The sequence below is a fragment of the Lepidothrix coronata genome, unplaced genomic scaffold (genome assembly GCF_001604755.1).
Source record: "Lepidothrix coronata isolate B3197 unplaced genomic scaffold, Lepidothrix_coronata-1.0 Scaffold40, whole genome shotgun sequence".
In the NCBI taxonomy this organism is placed as follows: Eukaryota; Metazoa; Chordata; class Aves; order Passeriformes; family Pipridae; genus Lepidothrix; species Lepidothrix coronata.
In genome coordinates, this window is record NW_016690220.1 from 4,184,754 (window position 1) to 4,198,505 (window position 13,752).

Genomic DNA, 13,752 nt, shown 5'->3' on the forward strand with positions numbered 1-13,752 from the left:
GAAATAATCTTTAGAGACAAAAAATGGAATTATACACTCTCTACATGCTGATTTTTGACTGGAATACAGACAGCAAGGGTACAGAGTTGTCATATTGTGAATATTGAATTTTGGGATAGTACCACGTACAGAAATTTTACATTGGCCTTGTGCACACTGAGGTAAACTGTATCAAGTGCAAGCTTGTTGTAAATTCTTGTAAATATCATTGTGCTAGCCTTTTTGATCCTCTGTATCCTGGGATTACTTAAACAAACTTAACAGTTAACAAGTGTAATGTGATTTGTATTCACATTTGTGTATGGGTTAAATCCTTGTCCTTTCATGGATGAACCTCAGAAAGTTGTTTCCAGCTATCAAATATGCTCAAATATCCATTAACTTGTAACATGAAATTATGATAAAAGAAGTTAGATAGAAAAAATGTAAATGTTACACAAAAGTAGGGGGAAACCCAGTTTTGATTTTCAAGTTCATTTGATTAGATTGGTTCAGAATATGTTACAGTTTATCTATACCTAATGAGAATTCCCTATGCTGGTATGTCATATCTCTACTTAAGCCAAAGTGATTATCCAGGCCATAATAGGAATGATACTGGAGGAGAAATACACTGTTAGGACCACTTCAGATGGGGTGAAGTCATAGTCACTTGAGTCAGAATCAAGTGTATGGTGTGGAATGGTGTCTATGAAGCTGATGAATGAGGGGCCATTGTAAAGCCCAGTGCTCTATTTAAAAGGAAGAGAAAGGTATGTGTAGAACATAAAAATAGAAATGTTTTCTTTGGCAGGAGATTGCAATAACAACTATGAGAAACGACTATTAATATAACTGAAAGTAGTTGGTATTGTTCATGATCATATGAAGTTTTATCACTACTATGAGGGTGATGAGAGCTTTAGTTCATTACACCCTGGATACTAAGAAAAAAGAAAGAACAATAAGCCTACTTCTGTTTCAGGAAATAAAAGTGCTACAAACTACAATATCAGAGAGAGTATTGAAAAGAAAGAGTTCTAGCTTATGAGTACCAATACTGGTCAATAGAAAGCAAAAAGAAAACTATATAAACAATTTAGGAAAATGTAGAAGCCAAACTCTTATTGTATTTCAGTACTACCAGGTAGAGTAAGGTTAGAATTTATTTGTATGTTATCATGTCCACTACATGGCCTTTAACATTAGGTGTAGAGTCAGCTGACAAAGCCTGAAGGAGCTAAGAAAAATGACTATAATACCCATAGTAATATTTTGTTTTAATTCAACTAGATACTATTTGTAGTCACCTGGAAAAGCTTTCAGAAAAGATCAGAAAAACATCTGGAGATCAGTATTATTAAAGGCTGCTGCTGAGACTTGACCCATAGTATGGTGTTCCCACAAAACCAGCCTTCTTCAACACCATTTTTAGTGCTTTAAAAAATAAAGTTAGATGAGTAAAAATATGACTCATGAAATTTAGTATTGACCTCAATAGCTGTTTGTGCTAACATTTGACACCCATTTTCTACTCAGTGAAGACACTTAGCAATGTAACTCAGTAGCAGTTCTTGCTATTCTGCTGCTTCTTGCCAGATTCTGTCAATGGCAAAAAGAACCTCAGTAAGGAAAAAGATCCAAAAAAACACCTTGAAGAAATGAGAGAAGCCACAAAAATTACAGAGAACAGAACAGTTAAATAAGTTAAATAGTGTTTTAAAGGAAGAAAACTTGAATCTATCCACTGAATTTCGTATGACCTACAGATGCTTTCATGAGTCACTGGGTCTGAGGTAATATACTTTGCTGAAAGATGAGGCATGATGGCTTAGACTGCTCTGTGCTAATACCTGTGTTCTGGATAAGAGTGGACTCTTGCCTGGGCAGGCTGAAAATAGGTAGATTGAGGTTGGATCTGTTTTTTTCCATCATGCAAGCATGGTTGCTGAAAACTTTCAAGAACTGGACTTCAAGTCTGTCATATGATGAGAAAAAGTGTCACAGTTTGAGTCAATTTTTATCTGGCACTGTATTTGATGTAGTATCTTAATATTTTAATGGTCCATGAATATGACAAAAATGTTATATTCTCTTCAAAGTAAAATAAATTTAACAAGGTAGAAGCTACATCAGAAAAAACAAAAAACCCCAAAGCAAACCAAAAAAGACCCAGACCACAAAAAAAACCAATTGAAAATGTTCCCTTAGTTAGCACTACTCTCATACATCTAGGAGACTGGCTTTGGCTTTGCAGCATCACAGGCGCTTTTAGCAAGCAGCATAAGCAAAGGCTCAGCATCTGGAGGAGGGATAGGACAGGTTTCAATTAAGGCAGACTTCAGGCATTCAAATCTGAATTGGATGTCTTTAACCTCTGCTATTCATGATCAAAACACTGTCTTTTACTTCCTGGCAAAAAGGATCAGAGTAAGTCTTGGTGGGTGTAAGTCTCGGTGGGTGTTTGCAAGTTTGCATAAGGAAACATCTTCAGGAGAAGTGGAGAGTCTTTTACAATAGTTTTTGCTAACATCTCGGAACATCTGTGCTGTGTGGCTGAACGTCCAGTAACACACAGCTATTGTCCTCATGATCCTGTTTAGGTAAGGTAGCTCTTCATGTCCGGGTGGATTCCTTGTTCCTGCCCTTTAAGGTTTTGAGAATCATAGCATTTTCTAAATTTTTGCTGCTGCATCCGTCAATGGCTTTTATCTGTTCTGAGGCTGAGAAATACAAGGGACTGTTGTGCAACAATACAGCATTCAAAGCACCTCACCTGAATTTTTGGTTTCACATTAATTCAGAATGCAATGTGAAAGCTAGTGGTCTTGGAAAGTACAAACTGAGCACCAGTAATTTTCACCTGAACTCGTTCAAACTGAAACCAGACATTTTCAAAGAGCTCTAATAATCACTGAGAGACTTAGCAAAGGCTTGTCTGATCCTATATTTGTGACTTAGCACTGCATTCTAACCTACTTTCACACTCTCTGTAGCCAAATTAAGAGCTCTTAGACAATGATGGATGGCAAGTCTGCCACACTCTGACTTTAAAGAAGTTGAAATAAAGTACCAGCTGGAAAGAAATAATGGAAATATGGATGGGCTGTTCAGTACACACGTAAATGTAAATAACACATATGAATGACAGTGGAAATGAAAACAAAGGCTTTAAAATGTGTTTCCACGTCTTCCAAATAAGGTGATGAAATTCTAGATTACAGACCAATACATATCATTATCAGAAAAAAAGCATTTCTAACATGTAAAGGGAGTTAGCATATACCTGTAGTAGAAACAATAAGAGGTGTAGTAGATTTGCTCTCTGATGCAGATATTTAAAGGCTCGGATGGCAAAAATGTGAAGTCACTCCTTTGAAGACAGTAATTTTTGTTTTCATACACAATGGCACAATCTTGTATGAGCAAGAAAAGGCATACCTCATTCTGCCTTTCTCCTTTTCTGTCCTCTGTGAGGGTGATTATGATACCTCATACAGTCCTAAAGAGAAAAAACAGGTCAGTGCCATATTAGAGTTTAGCCAAGTGTTAATATACATTTGACCAGAAAGACTGACTGACAAGTGATATGCTGGACTGCTGTGTCTGCTATCTAACCCTAATATATCTTGTAATCGTCATCTTTAATTTTTGGTTGCACTTTAGTAATGAGTTCTTGCAGCATTATGAGTGCTGCACTCCTACTTTGTGGTCATCCTGTTGCCAGGAACCTTTACTTTGGGATTTACATATCAAAATCAGTATTTGCTCTGGATTAGTATCAGTGAAGTTACTTCAGATTTTCAGGCACTGTGTTAGTGTCTAAATGTTGCTACCAGTTCCCAAAAATAGTCCTGGACATAATATGTAACAATGGCTGAAAAGAAGCAAAAAACAGAGAGTTATGAAAATGTGACAACTTTCTGAGTTACTTTAAATTCTCTATAAATAAGACACTGAAAGAAAAATTCACTCTTTATTTAATTTTACTGAGTCCAGATGTGTACCATTTAGACTAAATTTATACAGAAAGTGACAGACAAACTGAAAGAGAGAGATAACAGAAAAAGACTGATAATCAGCAGGGTAGATAGCATGTCTAAAACTATAAATCCTTTCAGCTATGGAAAAATGTATAAATGGTTCTACAATGTCTTTAAGCTGTGAAACACAAACCTTTAGGAGTCCCTTTTTTAAAATTTTTTTTTTTTTCAGCAACAAACAGATAAATGCTCAAGTTGCTTTTGAAAATGAATCTTCACAAACATCTAATCTTGAACAAGAGCTGATTGATTAGATCTGAATCCAGCTGGATAATTCCAGCTTGCTTATACAAACCCAGTTCTATTTTTTTTTCTTATCCATAGGCTACGTCAGTTTTTCAAGTACAGCTTTTAAGGCCACATCACTATTGGAAAAAAAAAAAATCTTGCATGTTTCAAAGTTCAGGGAGCATTACAGGAGAACTATTTTGTGTGTCTTTGTTGAACTAAGACATAATGTTTTCAAAAAAAGTCAAAATAGGAACTGAATTGCTTTAAGAAATACAATGATCTGTCATAGAGACTCAGTAAAAATGTGATAAGGGAAGATTTATTTTTCATACTGTATTTAAATAATCTACTCTTTTGAATGTATAAATCTAATGTCAGTTTTCTACCTTCTGTGCAAGAGACTGTGATCAGCTTATCTCTGCTTTTGTTCTGGACAAACAGTATGCATCTGTTGCAAGTTTGTTTGAATAACTCAATGCATGTATATTCTGATGAAACACTAATAGACACAATGTAGCCGTACTACACAGGCACACTAATATGTTTGCTAAGCTGATCAATAATAAGATTGATCAGTCTTTTGCTGGGCCAAGTTAATCATGTTATTGATCAGCTTAGCAAACACATCGTTTTCCTTGTGCATTACTGCTACACAGGGTCTCCTCTCCACCCCCATCAGCTGGACACCAGGAGATTTCAGAAAATGAAATATAACCACATTTTCTACAGTAAGTGCTCCTATTACTTCAAGCTCATCTTCTACAGATAACTATAACATTTCATGATTAAGGTGTTTAGGTTCCTTAGCCTTGTATTGCAAGTTTGAACACTGCTGTTAAAAACCCGGAAAATTTCAGAATCTTTTTTTTCTCAAGCATAAGACACTCAGCCCAGGCTCTGGCTGTAATGAGGTCCTCTTTCTGACATTAAGTATTTGAGATTTCCTCCTTCTATATACATCCTATAAAAGTGTCTCTCATATTAGAGGCTTTAGGTTTTCTTAAGGGAAATAATTTAATTGCAGAAAAAAGTTCAGTGCAAAGAGAAGATATGGATCTTGGGGTGTATTAGTAGCAAAATGTTTGAAGATTTAACTCTGGAACTATACTTCAAGACATTCAACAGTCTCAAATTAACATTAAAGAGAATTTCATGGTTATTTCCCTATATGTAGTGGCAAAAAAAAGGCACTTAAGTATGAAAATGGGTCTAATATATTTAAGCTATAACTTTTACATGTTTTTTTATACTTCTATAACTTTTGAAAGCCTGAGTGCCAGTGCACCATGTTAATAGAAGCACTTTTTACATCTTGAAGCACACGGTAATATAAGGCTTATTTTGCATACAAAGCCTCTTCCATTACTGATAAAATAAACTCCCCTCTTCAACTATGAAACAGCATTGAAAACAGTTACTGTTTTCTGGTTCGTATCTTAATGCAGATAGTGAACAGAAAGTAGGAAACTCAGATCTTAAATGCAGACTTCTCTGGATTTAGCAAACATCATGTGGACTAGAAGCAGTGGGAGGAGTATACAAATGGCTACAAGTACTCATGAGTATCATTTGTTTATGTTGTGCTGTCAAGGACAGATGTAATTGGAAACAACTGTATATCAGAGCAAATATTCAGCTGATGGAAACTGGTTTTGCTCAGTTGAACTGTTTCTCATACAGTTCTTCTTAGATAATACCAAAGCACCTTCTTTGGTATTACCATAAGAAAACATAATAAGAAATTGTTCACAAGTAATGAGAAGTTGGCATTACTGGGTAAAGATGTTGTCATACAGCCTACATTCCTAGTTTGAGTGTAGTTAGAAATTAAACCTTAGATAGAAACTGTTGAAGTAAGGTGTTAGGAATCCCATCCCAAAAGCCTTCTTTTTAAACCCTAAGAAGGCTCAACACAAATAGAGAACCTTTAAAGACACCGAAGTAATGTGATCTCCCACTAATTCGTACTGTAAATATTTTACTTGCTTCAGTCTCTGTTGTGTGGTCTCTTCACAGTCCTTGAAGACCTAGAAGGTCCTGTTAGATGCTTGATTTCTGTTTAGTAATTTGGGTAAGAATTTGTAATTAGAGATTTCAATCTAAGAGAGGTCATTTCTTAAAGAGTTACTGTACTTATCTGGCTCTAAAATCCTCAGCATAGTGTCAATTTACATTTTGGAGAGCTCACTTTCACAACCATATCATTGGAAATAGAACCAAAATTTTTCAAAACTGTTGTCACTTTTTTAAAATTCGAAAACATCCAGTGCAAGACTGAATTTGAAAGTCTAGAGGATCTACATCTCCCATTGATGTCAGCTGCTTGACACTGTAGCCAACTTGGTTGAGGTGTTTTTGGTTAGTAAACAAAAAGGAAGACCTTGAAACCACTAACAACTATAAAAATGCCAGCCTAAATATAAAAAGTCAAAGCCTGACTTCTGATTTAGCAGGTGCCACCAGAGTATTATGAGTAAATGTTGCTTATATGAGTGTAATCACTGAGTCCCTACAATCAGGGAATTTTTTTAGGGGCAGAAGGATTATCTGATTTTTCCGTGTGTGAAAGGTATAAAACCAAAACTCCTGGAGGCACAATCTTGTAGCCAGTCTGAAAAAGACAGAGTTCTCTCACTGCCATGCTTATGCACCTGAAATTTAACTCAAAAAATGAAAGAAGAGCTTCATCCATATTTACACAACAGAGACATTGATGGATGAACAACAGCCAAAGTGAGACTTTTCACAGAAAAAAGGTTTTTTTTGATAACATGAAAGAAAATGAATTGCTGGTCTTAAGTCTTTATTTTTAATATTTCTCTAGTATTTTAAACTGGAAGCTTTTATGATAAGCTGCTTGGGTTGTTGTATATGGGTTGGGCACAGAACAAGAAGTGTCTGCTTTAGTCTGACTGACACGTAGGGGTGACTTTTAAATACACCTTCTGCAGAAGTGATGTTTTCTTCTTTCTTTCTTGCACTGTGCAGTTGGCTGTGTGGCACCTCTATCAAAAACATGGAGGGTCCAGGACTACAAAGAAGGTCATTTGTAATGAGGAGAGAAGGTGGAGTCTAAGCTGTGGGTCTCATACTGGTAATGCCAATAACTACAGCTTAGAGAAAGAAGGTCACACTGCTGCAGGGCCCTGACTGTAAATGGTGCTTCTATTGCTTTAAAGACTACATAATTTCATTCCAGTTAAGTCAGCAGACTGGGAGTATGTGTAATGATCTTCCCTTCACCCTCCAGGGTCTGAGCAAGAATGGTTCCAAGACCAAGTTTTCTGGCTTCCATAAAGATTTCAAAAGAAGAGTTTAAATCTGTGTGCAAGAATATTGAAGGTGCTATTAACGCTTGTTTGAGCTTTAGGAATGCCCTTTGACATCCTCCATCACTATTCCAAGCAAGTAGTACAGATATTTCAGCTTAAATAACTGAAACCAATTCTTGCCTTTGCAGGAAGTCTGAAGAGATAATTTTAACACTACCTTGCCCAAGTAAAGGGAAGTTAAGTGTCCATTTAAAGAATATCTCAGCACAGTATTCCTGACTTTTTTTTTTGAGTGACAGAAATGTCTTTCTCTTCTTTTCATTTTTACAAACTGGATGACTTTTCTTTCACCATGTCAGTTCAAGAAAATGCTTTCTAGCATTCTGGGACTCAGTCTCCACAACATCTTTGATAGAAAATTTAAGAATTATGACTTTTTACTTCTCTTTTGTAAAATATCAATACTTATGCTGAATCTAAGATATCCTCGGGGGACAAAGAAAAGGAAAATTTCACCTCCAGGTCCAAGAGCCCAGAGTACCTTTGTGGAGTGGCAAGTGAGAGGTACATAACTCAGGCACTTAAACTGAGAATAAAATTTGAAGCATTATGATGATGTTTATTCACCATATACTGTGCACCAGAAACTCCCATCTCCAGGGACACAAATACTGGGATCCAGTAACCAAGAAGAGGCTTGATTAGAAGGCCATTACCTAATGCTGTACCCCTGGATTTATGCTACTTTCTGATTTGCACAGAAGTAAATATAGAGACAATCAAGCCCTCTGTTTTTAGCAGGCATTAAAATCCCCCCGCAAAACAATAACATTCTAAGTCATGTGGTTTAGTTAGAAACCACAAATTTTTTTCCCCTGGAAAAAGTCTGGAGAAGTTCAGTATGCTTGATGTAAACATCAGCTTCTCAAACACAATATGATGAGATGCACAAGACGACTGGCCACTTTCTGAATTCAGCTGAATTCAGAAAAATATGCACCACAAAGAAGGAACTCATTTTCAAAAAAATTGTCTCTGATGTCAGAAGTTGTTAGTTGTTAATTGCTCCTGATTATCTTAGCACTAAAACCTAAAGATGACAATTAAAATCTGTGTCTCAACTAATAAAACAGTTGATTGCTCCAGCAAGTAGCACACCTATGTAATGGCTTATACATAATGTCTGGATTATGTATGGTATGCAACAGGGCAGTTAATAGCATAGACTGATTAAAAAAGGTGCAGATGCGGGTTACCCCTTGCTTAAATTCCTTGGTCCTCCCTTCAAAAGGAGGAAGCAGTGAAGAACTAGAAAGAAAAAAAAAATTACCCTCTATAAAAGAAATAAAAATCTCCAGAATTCTGAACTGTTGATAACTGATATATCAGATCATCTCAACAGCTTATGAATTCTCTGTAAGCACCAATACAGAGTAAGAAAGGACCAAGAGAAAAGCTAGCCTATGGTTTTCATGGTGAAGTCTGCTATAATATTGCACAACTCTCACTCTGGCAATACTTGCTTGTCATAGAAACCTCTGAAATAAGAAGACCAACTTTAAACTTAAAAAATATGTTTAACAAGGAGGGGGTGTTTTTACAAGATCTCACCCATTATCTATTTTGTATTATAATTAGCACATGAGCATGTGTGTAAATAGAGTATACTGTGGATTTATTATATACATTTGGGATTTTGAAAGGGATAACTTTTCAAGGACAGAAACTTTACATTTCCATTTTCCCCAACTTTTAAAATGTTTCTGAGCAAACTGTAAACTGTTTAAAAGATTCTTTCTTGTTAAAAAAATTTGCCTATTCCTTAGGACATATAATTGAAGAAAATCGTTTCATTGGTTAAAGACACAAAGTACCCTAAGGAAAAATGAAAAAAAGCAACAGTAAAAATGATATGCATATTACTACATACAGTATGAAAAACTGCAAAAAAAAGGAAAATAATCAAAGACAGTAAAGAAAGCATAATGCCTCAGTCAAGGCACAGTGAGAGCATTTAAAATATATGAAGAATTAAAGGAATTATACAATTACAATTCAGTCCTATTTGTAGAAAGGTATTACCTGATATTTGTGACCCTGAACTAAAGAGTGTTCTGGGTTGAGGCTTCTGGTGGAATGAGATAGAGAAATGTGACAAGCCTGTGCTAACTGCAAAGAATTCAAGTTACCTAAAATAAGTATCTGTGCAATTGTTATCTTTTGCTCCTGTTCAGTTAGATGGAATATTTTCCCATATATCTCCATTGCAAGCCAGCCAATGAACAGTGGACATTATCAAATCCTGAGAAAAGCAGTAGCAACATAGATACTGTTTCTTGACTCGGTTTAGTTGTCTTATATAGTTAATTCATGTCTCTCCTATTCATTAATAACATAGTTATCTCAAATGCATATTAATAAGAACTTATCTATCAAATACCACCACATTTTATCTATATATGAATATCAGCTTCAAATAATTTAGTTTAAATAGAAATAGGGTGATGGAAAGAATAAAATTCACTGGAGATGGATTTTATTTTTTGAAAAAAGAATGTGGCAAGTAGAAAGCAATTTAATTAATGAACAAATAAGTTCAAATTAAACTCCAACGTTAAAAAAAAACAACTTGTGGTTAATTTATAGTCTCTAAAAATATTCCAGATAATATGAGGAAGTAATTTAGGGAATGATTGTCAAGAGTTGCACAAACACCAGTAAGGAATAAGTTTGAAAAAATTACATGATTATGGCTTTCTTTGATTTGTATACTATGCAAAATAATCCACAGTTTTTCATAAATATGACTAAGAAAAACTGTGACAAAAATCTAATCATCACTTCCATATTAGTAATGAAAGTTCAAGCATCTAACAAAGGACATGGAAACAATGATTTGATGAAAAAAGGTTATTCTATTTAAATGTACAAAAAATCTATTAATTGAACAAAACATAGGAACAAGGTTTCTTAAATTAAAATGGAAAAATAATTTTATTTCATAAAAGTTTAAAATGTATAAAGCTTATCGGTTCAGGAAATAATTTGGGACACTTAGTAAAAGATGAATAGAGTTTTAAAATTTGTAGTTTCTCTAAAGAGAAAAATATTATGCGTTTTTAACAAATCTTTGCTATCTGTTTGCAAACATATTTATAATTTTTAGTGTTTTATATATTAATACTTTAAAGAAATCCATTAAAACCTTTAAATGTCTTTATGTTTTATTTTGCTTGACATGGGTAATAGTTATTTTTTACTAAGTGAAGTATTTCAGCTTCAAATAAAAAAGGCTCTGCTGGTAAGAGCAACTGTAAATCACACTTGTTAAACTAAGAATACTTAGAATGGTTTTTAAAAATTATTTTAATCAACTATACTACCAGAAAATTAGAGAAATATTTTGTGGGAATAGTACAAATTGGTTTATGTGTTTTCATTTCTTCTTGCTTATGAAGGTATTTATGTTGATTAAGGAGTCATTATTCACTTTAGATCATAGAATCATAGAGTCAGACGGGCTGGAAAAGACCTCTGAGATCATCAAGTCCAGCCCTTGATCCACTACCACCACTAGACCATGGCACTAAGTGCCACATACAATCTCATCTTGAAAACCTCCAGAGACGGAGAATCCTCTACTTCCTCGGGCAGCCCATTCCAATGCCTGATTACCCTCTCTAAACAATTTCTTCCTAATATCTAACCTAAACCTCCTCTGGCACAGCTTAAGTCCATGCCCTCTTGTCTTACTGATAGCTACCTGGGAGAAGAGACCAACTCCCACCTGGCTACAACCTCATTTCAGGGAGGTGTAGAGAGTGATGAGGTCTCCCCTGAACCTCCTCTTCTCCAGGCTGAACAACTCCAGCTCCCTCAGCCTCTCCTCATAGGACTTGTGCTCGAGTCCCTTCACCAGCCTTGTTGCTCTTCTCTGGACCTGCTCCAGCACCTCAATATCCTTCCTGAACTGAGGGGCCCAGAGTTGGACACAGTACTCCAGGTGTGGCCTCACCAGCACTGAGTACAGGGGAAGAATCACTTCCTTGGACCTTCTGGCCACACTGTTCCTGATGCAGGCCAGGATGCCATTGGCCTTCTTGGCCACCTGGGCACATTGCTGGCTCATGTTCAGCTTCCTGTGAATCCAAACTCCCAGATCCCTTTCTGCCTGGCTGCTCTCCGGCCACTCTGTCCCCAGCCTGTAGTGCTGCAGGGGGTTTTTGTGCCCAAAGTGCAGGACCTGGCACTTGGCCTCATTGAACCTCATCCTGTTGGATTTGGCCCATCTATCCAGCCTGTCCAGATTCCTCTGCAGAGCCCTTCTGCCTTCCAGCTGATCAACACTCCCCCCCAACTTAGTGTCATCTGCAAATTTGCTGATGGTGGACCCAATCCCCTCACCTAAATCATTGATAAAGATATTAAACAGAACTGGGCCCAACACTGATCCCTGGAGAACACCACTAGTGTCCAGCCACCAACTGGATGCAGCACCATTCACCAGCACTCTCTGGGCCCGGCCCTCCAGCCAGTTCCTAACCCAGCACAGAGTGCCCCTGTTCAAGCCTCAGGCTGCCAGTTTTTTTGGGAGTATGCTGTGGGAGATGGTGTCAAAGGCTTTGCTGAAGTCCAGGTAGACACATCCAGAGCCTTCCCCTCATCCATCAGATGGGTCAGCTGATCATAAAAGGAGATCAGGTTGGTCAGACAGGACCTGCCCTTCCTAAACCCATGCTGACTGTGTCTGATCTCTTGTCCATCCTATAGGTGCTGTGTGATTGCATCTAGGATGATCTGTTCCACAACCTTGCCAGGCACTGAGGTCAGGCTGACGGGCCTGTAGTTTCCCGGGTCCTCTTTCCAGCCCTTTTTGTGGATGGGCATGACATTCACCAACTTCCAATCGTCTGGGACCTCCTCAGTGAGCCAGGACTATTGGTAGATGATTTCCTCATAGTTTTGCCTGGGATGTCTTCTGAGCAGCAGCAAAAAAGTGTTATAGTTTCAGAAGCTTTGGGAGAAGTATTGAAAACTGCACCATGAATTGTTTATGTCACATGTATATTATAAATGATCAGAAATGAACTTTTTAAGAAGCTATCAGATGGGAGGAACACTGTAATAACAAATTGGTGTCTGAAGCTTAGTTTGATAAGGAATTGTGGACAACACATAGTAAATACATTTATCATAAAGTTACACAAATGAAAAAGTAAATCATTTGCTAGTCCTTTGCTGATTGGTAACAATGCTAACTGTGTTTTCACATGGATATAAAACATATTCTCCCAGTTAAATATTTTTTCTACTTTTAGATTGAACTGTAATATTTCCATATTTCCCAGGTTAGTTACGTTGTCTGAATTGGTCTAACATGTTGTCTAACACTAGGAAAATTCAGAAAAAAAATTGTCAAACCTCTTAAGAGAGAACAATCAATACTTGCACTCTTAGTTTTTCTCATAGGTTCTCTTATTCCTTCAAGCAAACAAAGGCTCATAGGGAGCCATTCCCAAATGGTGTTCTTTTTGTGGGCTTATTTTAGCAAGGTGTTCATGCACCACTTACACCAAATTTCTTCTTGGACACTCGTTAATATGCAATCTTCTTTTCTTTTCTTTTTTTTTTTTTTTTAGAATTGCTTCTCCTCCTTTTAGAAAAAGTTGGATCTTGAAGTACTGCAGCTGCATGCCCCATCCCTTCCCTCCAGCCTCTCACACTCTAAGCAATTTCTGGAAGGGTTAGTGATTAATTGCAGTCATCTGTAGAGATTTCTTCCCATGCGACAGTTTACTTTGTCACAATTCACTATGTAAGAATTCACAGAAACAGTAAAAAAAGGAGGTGTGAGTAACCCTTGTAGTCCTCTGCAAAATTGTGCAATATGCAGATTGTGCTCTTTGTTTATTCTATTTTTCAATAAAGCAATCACTAAAGGGTCAGTTGAGAGATCTCAGAAACTCCTGCCTCCTCTCAGATTCACACACGTATCTCCCAGTCTGCCAGTCATCTTAACCTTCCACTTGTTACTTCCATGAAAAATATTTCCCACTGATGAGGTACTTTCAGAGTGTGATGTAGTCTGAGCCCTACAATGGGAAGAAAGTAACATCTGGTGTAGATAATTTGACCTCCTCCATGTAAAAGCCCTGGTTAGTTAAGAGAATAAGACCACACAAATATCTGACTCCTGTAGTTCTCGTCTGTGAGGAAGATCTCTTTGT

General features: G+C 36.7%; 2 long non-coding RNA genes across 2 annotated transcripts; one reads left to right on the plus strand and one right to left on the minus strand.

The window, feature by feature from the left end:
- Positions 1–1,168: 1,168 nt before the first annotated feature.
- Positions 1,169–9,656, minus strand: LOC108496457. Its single transcript, XR_001874469.1, has 3 exons — positions 9,608–9,656; positions 3,421–3,481; positions 1,169–2,702 (listed from the first exon to the last, which is right to left on the minus strand). It is a non-coding gene; the product is annotated as an uncharacterized LOC108496457 (long non-coding RNA).
- Positions 9,657–12,024: 2,368 nt separating this feature from the next.
- Positions 12,025–13,528, plus strand: LOC108496456. The gene is made up of 3 exons (XR_001874468.1): positions 12,025–12,161; positions 12,296–12,466; positions 13,165–13,528. It is a non-coding gene; the product is annotated as an uncharacterized LOC108496456 (long non-coding RNA).
- The last annotated feature ends 224 nt before the right edge of the window (positions 13,529–13,752 follow it).